Below are 9,209 nucleotides of genomic sequence, written 5' to 3'. Positions count from 1 at the left end.
ATAGTTTTGATGTCTTCACTATTATTCTACAATGTAGAAAACAGTGAAAATAAAGAAAATCCTTGAATGAGTAGGTGTGTCCAAACTTTTGACTGGTACCGTATATATATATTTTTACACATATTTAACGCCTTTTTTGGGTAGGCACAAAACTACCTTCATACTGCACTTCCATTAGTTTTTTTTCATCGTTACCGGTTACCTTCAGATGAGTCCCGTGATACTTGTGGGGGTCGTAGAGCATACATTGCTCTAGCTCTGCCACCTTTCACCGCAGATGCGGAAGTGCGACACTGGCGGATGCGGTTGATTGAGATGCATCCAATGTAAAAAAACGAATTGCCGGATTTTGATGGGGATTGTTTTGTTACGTAACTTAGATTGAGGCACTGGTGCGTCAATCAACTCTAGGGGGTTAATTGTCTCCTACGATTAGCTAAATATCATCCTCATCTTTGGTTCACTCTTCTGTTTATGTGCATGGTGGGAAAGAAAGGTACTGTAGCGAGGATTATTTTTGACTTGTCTGACACTGAATGACAGAGTACAGGACAGGCTGTGTATCAACATGTAACAAGCCCTGACCTTCTAACCGCACACATTCTGCATCTCCCATTCCTCCAGAGTTGTACATAATACATGTAGCTTTTGGGGGGAAAAGTGACGCGGTGCAGCTTGCTGATGACCTTGTTTCCTAATGTACATTAAGCAACAATGTTTTAAAATGGAAAATGGTATCACTTACAGAAAGTTCACTACCTCTCTCCCTAAACCAGTTAAGTACTCTGATTTTGAATAAATATTTCAGTTTCGACTTTTATATAAGTATATATATTCTTGATTACCAACAACAACAAAACAGCCTATAAAGAGGAGGTAAGGGCACTCGGAGTGTGGTGTCAGGAAAACAACCTCTCACTGAACATCAACAAAACAAAGTAGATGATCGTGGACTTCAGGAAACAGCAGAGGGAGCACCCCCCTACCCACATCGACAGGTGTCACGTGAATTTTCAATCCCAATGATGATAACTCAACAATCACTTAAGCTTTGACCAATTCCCTGAGGTTGTAAGGCCTGGGTTTAATAGAAGAATTAGACAAAGTCTCAGTCTGCAATAGATCAATACTTTATTCAGAGAACGTTCTGAAAATCATTCAATGCATATAGCCTTTTATACCTCACATTTGGTTATAACACAAACTTTATGAATGCCCCTCCTCTTCTCTAACTCTGTCACAATATTCTACGCATACATTGCTTATCTTATTCTCCAACATGTTTCATAATCTTCTGCTAGCCTAACGTTTTCTCCCCTCCCTGGGTGGGGAGACCTCTTTCCTGTTATCAGTTTCACAGTGGTCACAAGTCGTCTCTCGACAGTTCCTCTTCTCCTTGAATCTCAACTGTACTTCTGCTTACATTGCTAAATAGTTACATACTGTCCTATGCATACACATTATTAGAATTATAGTCTTATAATTCTAATACATTCCATATAGTTATACGTTTCAGGGTGGAATATTTTAGTCATTACCTTATAACATATAAATTCCTTTATCAACAGGACAGCAATGAAGGAGGTGGAAAGTTTTAAGTTCCTTGGTGTACACATCATGGACAAATTCAAATGGTCCACCCACACAGACAATGTGGTGAAGAAGGTGCAACATCGCCTCTTCAACCTCAGGAGGCTGAAGAAATGTGGCTTGTCACCTAAAACCCTCACAAACTTTTACAGATGCACAATTGAAAGCATCCTATCAGGCTATATCACCGACTGGTACGGCAACTGCACCGCCAATAACCACAGGGCTCTCCAGAGGGTGGTGCGGTCTGCACAATGCATTCGGGGGCAAACTACCTGCCCTCGAGGACACCTACAGCACCCGATGTCACAGGAAGGCCAAAAAGATCATCAACGACAACAACCACCTGAGCCACTGCCTGTTCACCCCGCTACCATCCAGAAGGCGAGGTCAGTACAGGTGCATCAAAGCTGGGACATAGAAACAATTTATCAGTCTATCTCAAGGCCATCAGACTGTTAAACAGCCATCACTAGCACAGTGAGGCTATTGCCTACATACAGACTTGAAATCATTGGCCACTTTAATAAATGGATACTAGTCACTTTAATAATGCTACTTTAATAATGTTTACATACCTTGCATTACTCATCTCATATGTATATACTGTATTTTATACCATCTGGTGCATCTTGCATTTGCCGGTCGATCATTGCTCATCCATATATTTATATGTACAGTCAGAAGTTTACAGACACCTTAGCCAAATACATTTAAACTCAGTTTTTCACAATTCATGACATTTAATCCTACTAATCCTACTGCACTTTTTAGTGTGTGGTCTTTAGCCAGTTCCATTTAGGCCAGTTAGGATCACCACTTTATTTTAAGAATGTGAAATGTCAGAATAATAGTAAAGAGAATGATTTACTTCAGCTTTTATTTCTTTCATCTCATTCCCAGTGGGTCAGAAGTTTACATACACTCAATTAGTATTTGGTAGCATTGCCTTTAAACTGTTTAACTTGGGTCAAACGTTTTGTGTAGCCTTCCACAAGCTTCCCACAATAGGTTGGGTGAATTTTGGCCCATTCCTCCTGACAGAGCAGGTGGAACTGACTCAGGTTTGTAGGCCTCCTTGCTCGCACACACTTTTTCAGTTCTGCCCACACATTTTCTATAGGACTGAGGTCAGGGTTTTGTGATGGCCACTCCAATACCTTGACTTCGTTGTCCTTAAGCCATTTTGCCACAACTTTGGAAGTATGCTTGGGGTCATTGTCCATTTGGAAGACCCATTGCGTCCAAGCTTTAACTTCCTGACTGATGTCTTAAGATGTTGCTTCAATATATCCACATCATTTTCCTGCCTCATGATGCCATCTATTTTGTGAAGTGCACCAGTCCCTCCTGCAGCAAAGCACCCCCACAACATGATGCTGCCACCCCCGTGCTTCACGATTGGGATGGTTTTCTTTGGCTTGCAAGCCTCCCCCTTTTTCCTCCAAACATATCGATGGTCATTATGGCCAAACAGTTCTATTTTTGTTTCATCAGACCAGAGGACATTTCTCCAAAAAGTATGATCTTTGTCCCCATGTGCAGTTGCAAACCGTAGTCTGGCTTTTTTTATGGGGGTTTGGAGCAGTGGCTTCTTCCTTGCTGAGCCGCCTTTCAGGTTATGTCGATATAGGACTCGTTTTACTGTGGATATAGATACTTTTGTACCTGTTTCCTCCAGCATCTTCACCAGGTCCTTTGCTGTTGTTCTGGGATTGATTTGCACATTTCGCACCAAAGTACGTTCATCTCTAGGAGACAGAACGCATCACCTTCCTGAACGGTATGACGGCTGCGTGGTCTCATGGTGTTTATACTTACGTACTATTGTTTGTACAGATGAACGTGGTACCTTCAGGTGTTTGGAAATTGCTCCCAAGGACGAACCAGACTTGTGGTGGGCTACAATTTCTTTTCTGATGTTTTGGCTGATTTCTTTTGTTTTTCCCATGATGTCAAGCAAAGAGGCAGTGAGTTTGAAGGTAGGCCTTGAAATACATCCACAGGTACACCTCCAATTGACTCAAATGATGTCAATTAGCCTATCAGAAGCTTCTAAAGCCATGACATAATTTTCTGGAATTTTCCAAGCTGTTTAAAGGCACAGTCAACTTAGTGTATGTAAACTTCTGACCCACTGGAATTGTGATACAGTGAATTATAAGTGAAATAATCTGTCTGTAAACAATTGTTGGAAAAATTACTTGTGTCATGCACAAAGTAGACGTCCTAACCGACTTGTCAAAACTATAGTTTGTTAACAAGAAATTTGTAAATGGCTGAAAAACAAGTTTTAATGACTCCAACCGAAGTGTATGTAAACCTCTGACTTCAACTGTATGTCTCTTTACCAGCAAGTTTCTTGCAGTAAGTGGCAGGCTCCATTGTAGGGTAATTGTGAGCTTAACTTCACCTGATGCACCTTAGACAATTGAAATAAAGAGATGCACGCTACACACACACACGCACACACACGCACACACACGCACACGCACGCGCACGCACGCGCACGCACGCACACGCACGCGCACGCACACGCACGCACCGCACACGCACACGCACATACACACACAAACACACACAGGAAATGAACTATGGGCCCTTGGGGGTGGTTTATGAGCAGTTGAACCTGAGGGGTTCTGACAGGGCCTCTCTCTAGTAAGGGGCTAAGTTGCATCAAACATGCAGCTGGGAAAAACGAGGCAATTTATCAGCAAACCGTTAAAACTCCTTCTTAATCTGTAGCACACTGAGGTGCGATCAAATCAAATGTTATTTGTCACATACTCCGAATACAGCAGGTGTAGACCTATCAGGTGTAGACCGATCAGTGAAATGCTTACTTACAAGCTGTTAACCAACACTGCAGTTTTAAGAAAAATAAATGTTAAGTAAAGATTATATGTAAAATTTGTTGTACAAAAATAAAAGTAACAAATAATTAAAGAGCAGCAGTAAAATAACAATAGCGAGGCTATATACAGGGGGTACAGGTACAGAGTCAATATGCGGGGGCACCGGTTAGTAGAGGTAATTGTGGTAATATGTACATGTAGGTAGTGTTAAAGTGACTATGCATAGATAATAAACAGAGAGTAGCAGCAGCGTAAAGTGGGGGGGGGGGGTTAGAGTGTTGGACTAGTAACCGAAAGGTTGCAAGATCGAATCCCCGAGCTGACAAGGTAATAATCTGTATTTCTGCCCCTGAACAAGGCAGTTAACCCCACTGTTCCTAGGCTGTTGTTGAAAATAAGAATTTGTTCTTATTAACTAACTTGCTTAGTTAAATAAAGGTATAAAATGAAATACAGGGAATAGGGCTATGATGTTTTATGACACAGTTACGTTGTGGTGCTGGGATCTTTACTGTGATGTTATGGTGTTCTGGGGGTTGTATTCTCCTAGCTGTCCACTCACACATCTCTAACAGACTAGAGCACCTGCTGCAGGGATAACATCTGTCTGATAAGACAAGGACAGGAAGGGAAGGAGGGGGCGAGAGAGAGGAGAGGGGCAGGGGAAGGGGAAGGGATAATGACATGGGGGAAGAAAAGATAAAGCGAAAGAGAATCAGGAATGAGGGGGGAAATTACAGTGGTAAAACGAATTGCAGGAAAGAGTGGGTGAATGAGAGAGAGTCTATTGTAATCAAATGTAATAATCTCCTTCACAACAGCCTCAATCTGAACTGGTGGAACTGACAAATCCCTAGAGATAGTCATACCAGACATGGCTGCATCATGATTAACCTGTGTGTGTGTGTGTGTGTGTGTGTGTGTGTGTGTGTGTGTGTGTGTGTGTGTGTGTGTGTGTGTGTGTGTGTGTGTGTGTGTGTGTGTGTGTGTGTGTGTGTGTGTGTGTGTGTGTGTGTGTGTGTGTGTGTGTGTGTGTGTGTGTGTGTGAGAGAGAGAGAGAGATAGCCATACCAGACATGGCTGCACCATGATTAACCTGTGTGTTTGTGTGTGTTTGTGTGTGTGTGTGTGTGTGTGTGTGTGTGTGTGTGTGTGTGTGTGTGTGTGTGTGTGTGTGTGTGTGTGTGTGTGTGTGTGTGTGTGTGTGTGTGTGTGTGTGTGTGTGTGTGTGAGAGAGAGAGAGAGAGATAGCCATACCAGACATGGCTGCACCATGATTAACCAGAGACATTACACTGTTAAGAAGAGTCATAGGGAGAGTTACAGCAATACTGTACCAATGTAATAAAGGGAGATGACAGGTAGGTCAACACTGGATTACATTACGATGGCATTTAGGGAAGAATCCAACTGCAGTTATGATACACAGAGACTGAAGCGGCAACGCCACACTTCCCAAAACACTTGATCACTGCTATCCAACATTGCCACCTGAGGTCCAGCAAGTGGAATTACAGTAAAGGAATCTTTCACATGTTCACTACAACCTTACAGATCTCCTCAGCTTTTGGCTGTATTTGCTGGTGTTTCTCGCCACCTAGTGGAGGGGATTGTGTATTACACATCAGAAACTAACGATAAGGTTCAAGCTAGGCTTGCACACTCACAAACCAAAACACATTCCTGAAAAAAGGTCAACATGTATTTGTGTTAATAATGGAAAAATACATTCATACAATTTGAAAACTGTTCAAAATAATATTCAAAGGATATTTTTACTGCCACGTGATCAAAAACAAAATTGATTCTCCACTGTTGATGCTCCACACTATTGTATGTGTGCGTGTGTACGTGTGTGTGTGTGTGTGTGTGTGTGTGTGTGTGTGTGTGTGTGTGTGTGTGTGTGTGTACATGTGTGTGTGTGTGTGTGTGTTTGTGCGTGTATGTGTGCATGCGTGCGTGTGCTTATTTGCTCTTTGAGCAAATGATTTGCTCTCTATCAGTGTTGGCTTCCTGTATGAAACTGTGGAGTCTCAATGTGCTGCAGAGTAGTCTCTGATGTGGCTCATTAGTTGTTGTTGTGGTAAACACACACACACACACACACACACACACACACACACACACACACACACACACACACACACACACACACACACACACACACACACACACACACACACACACACACACACACACATGCCTTCCTCATTCACTAGACTTCAGCAATACATCAGATAACTCAATAAGTCTGCTGACATAATTGTTGTGCTAGTACCTTCTTTAATCTTTCTTTAAAAAAATGATCACCGTACACCATCTAGCCAATGTGTTTATCTTCATGTTACCATGGTAACAGACATCGACATGCCACACACAGTTTGTGTCTGTGTCTGCTAGTTCTTTGAGGTGAGAACAGTGGCTGTCTTTGTTCCAATAGAGGAGTCTGAAACAGTGCTAATTAGCTGTCGTGTTGCTGGAAGGGCGAGAGGATTGTGCTCACTAAATGGTGAAAAGAAACTACATTCTTCACCATGTCTACTGTAGGAGAACCTTATATTTTGAGTGAGAGAGAAGTGAGAGAGAAGTGAGAGAGAGAAAGTCAGAGAGAGGTATTCCGTGAGACAATGTGTCTTAAAGACATGCTTTTAACGCGGTATGCAGAATGTGTCCTTCTCCTTTTAGTTGTTGGCTGTAGACCACCTACACTAACCCCCCTGTTGGGCAGACAGTACAGGCCACTTGTAAAGTCTGTCACTTCAAATTAAACTAAGTGAGCATCCATTCTACACTTTCTCCAAGGAAGCCAAAGCGTAGTCTGCTGTACAATAAGCAAGCAACAAGTCAGATATTTCTCTGTGGTCTTCTGTGATCATCTGGGATTCCTTGTGATCATAACGTTGTCTGTCATGGTTAGTGTGATCCGGTAGGGTTATATCTCTGTAGGCTGATGTCCCTGTAGGGTTACGTCTCTGTAGGGTTGTGATCTAAGGGACTGTTAGGAGATCTGAGTCTGTATGTATCTAGCATCTCAGAGTAGGAGTGCTGATCTAGGAACAGGTTGCCCCTGTCCATATGATCTAGAAGGCAAAACTGATCCTAAGTCAGGTCTGCTACTCTGAGACGCTTGATACGTAAGGCCCCTGGTTAGGTCTTCTCTATTTAGTAGGTGTTGTGACGAGGATGGTGATATATGGCGAGGTAGGCAGTGTTTGTTCTGTGTCTAAATGAGGGTTGGTGAGTCATTGAGAGAGTGCAGGCTGTTGAGGCTGGCTGACTGACAGTATCGGTTTGACTCTGCCTGGAGAATTGAGCAGAGCAGAGCGACCTTCATATTCTCCTGTGGAAGATATCAGTCACACACACACAACTTACACCGGCTTATGTTTGTCTCTCTCTCTCTCTCTCTCTCTCTCTCTCTCTCTCTCTCTCTCTGTCTCTCTCTGTCTCTTTCTGTCTCTCTCTCTCTCTCTCTCTCTCTCTCTCTCTGTCTCTCTCTGTCTCTCTCTGTCTCTCTCTCTCTGTCTCTCTGTCTCTCTCTGTCTCTCTGTCTCTCTCTGTCTCTCTCTGTCTTTTTCTCTGTATTTGTATTTGTATTTGTCTCTGTTTCTGTCTCTGTATTTGTATTTGTCTCGGTTTCTGTTTCTGTCTTCTGTCTATGTCTCTTTTTCTGTTTCTGTCTTCTGTCTATGTCTCTTTTTCTGTTTCTGTCTTCTGTCTATGTCTCTTTTTCTGTTTCTGTCTTCTCTCTATGTCTCTTTTTCTGTTTCTGTCTTCTGTCTATGTCTCTTTTTCTGTCTCCGTTTCTGTCTCTGTCTCTGTCTCTGTATTTGTCTCTGTCTCTGTTTCTGTCTATGTCTCTTTTTCTGTCTCTGTCTCTGTCTCTGTATTTGTCTCTGTCAAAGTTTCTGTCTCTGTTATGTCTCTGTCTCTAATTCTGTGTATGTCTATGTCTCTCTCTAATTCTGTGTATGTCTGTCTCTGTCTCTGTCAGTCTATTTGTTTGTGTCTATGTCTGTCAATCTCTGTCTTTGTTTTTGTCTTTGTCTCTGTCTCTGTTTCTGTATCTGTATTAGTCTCTGAATCTCTCATTCTTGCCGTGTCTCGTACTTACGCTTTGTTTCACTGTGTTTCTCCCATGTGTGTGAAAGTTTAATTCAGTGAAACTAAAGGGCATTCTGAGTCATATTATTCACAATGAGCACAATATGTGTGTAGAGCAGAACTAGCTGGTTGACAGTGAGTGAAAATAGTGAATGTTGTGATAAACAGTAGTGGTTAGTAGAACACTGAAAAATATTTTTCCAAAAACCATTGTGACAATTTCTGTGGAATTACAGAATTATGTGCGATAATACAACGAGTGGTTCTAATCCTGAATGCTGATTGGTTAAAACCGCATTCCAGCCGGTGTCCATTCCACAAGCTATCACCAGCTAAATCTATGACGTTAAAATACCTATTTACTCTGTTCCATCTGACTGCGCAATCCACTGTCTAATCAGCCCAGCCAGGCAATTTATAAACGCCACTATAAAAAGCATTTAGACATTATCTCACATTTCTTTTAGACTAATATTTCGTTTTCAACAGCAGAAATTTGTATAAACCTTGCTGTCTGTCTCTCCCACATTTGCAACATTGTCTCAATATTCAAATTCAATCTCCAGCTGTCCCATAGTAATGAACATGTCGGGAGCCTGAATGAGACAGACAGACAGACAGACAGACAGACAGACAGACAGACAGACAGACAGACAGACA

This window comes from Salmo salar, chromosome 13 (assembly GCF_965601325.2).
Source record: "Salmo salar chromosome 13, fSalSal1, whole genome shotgun sequence".
NCBI classification, from domain to species: domain Eukaryota; kingdom Metazoa; phylum Chordata; class Actinopteri; order Salmoniformes; family Salmonidae; genus Salmo; species Salmo salar.
Note: the sequence above shows the minus strand (reverse complement) of the source record.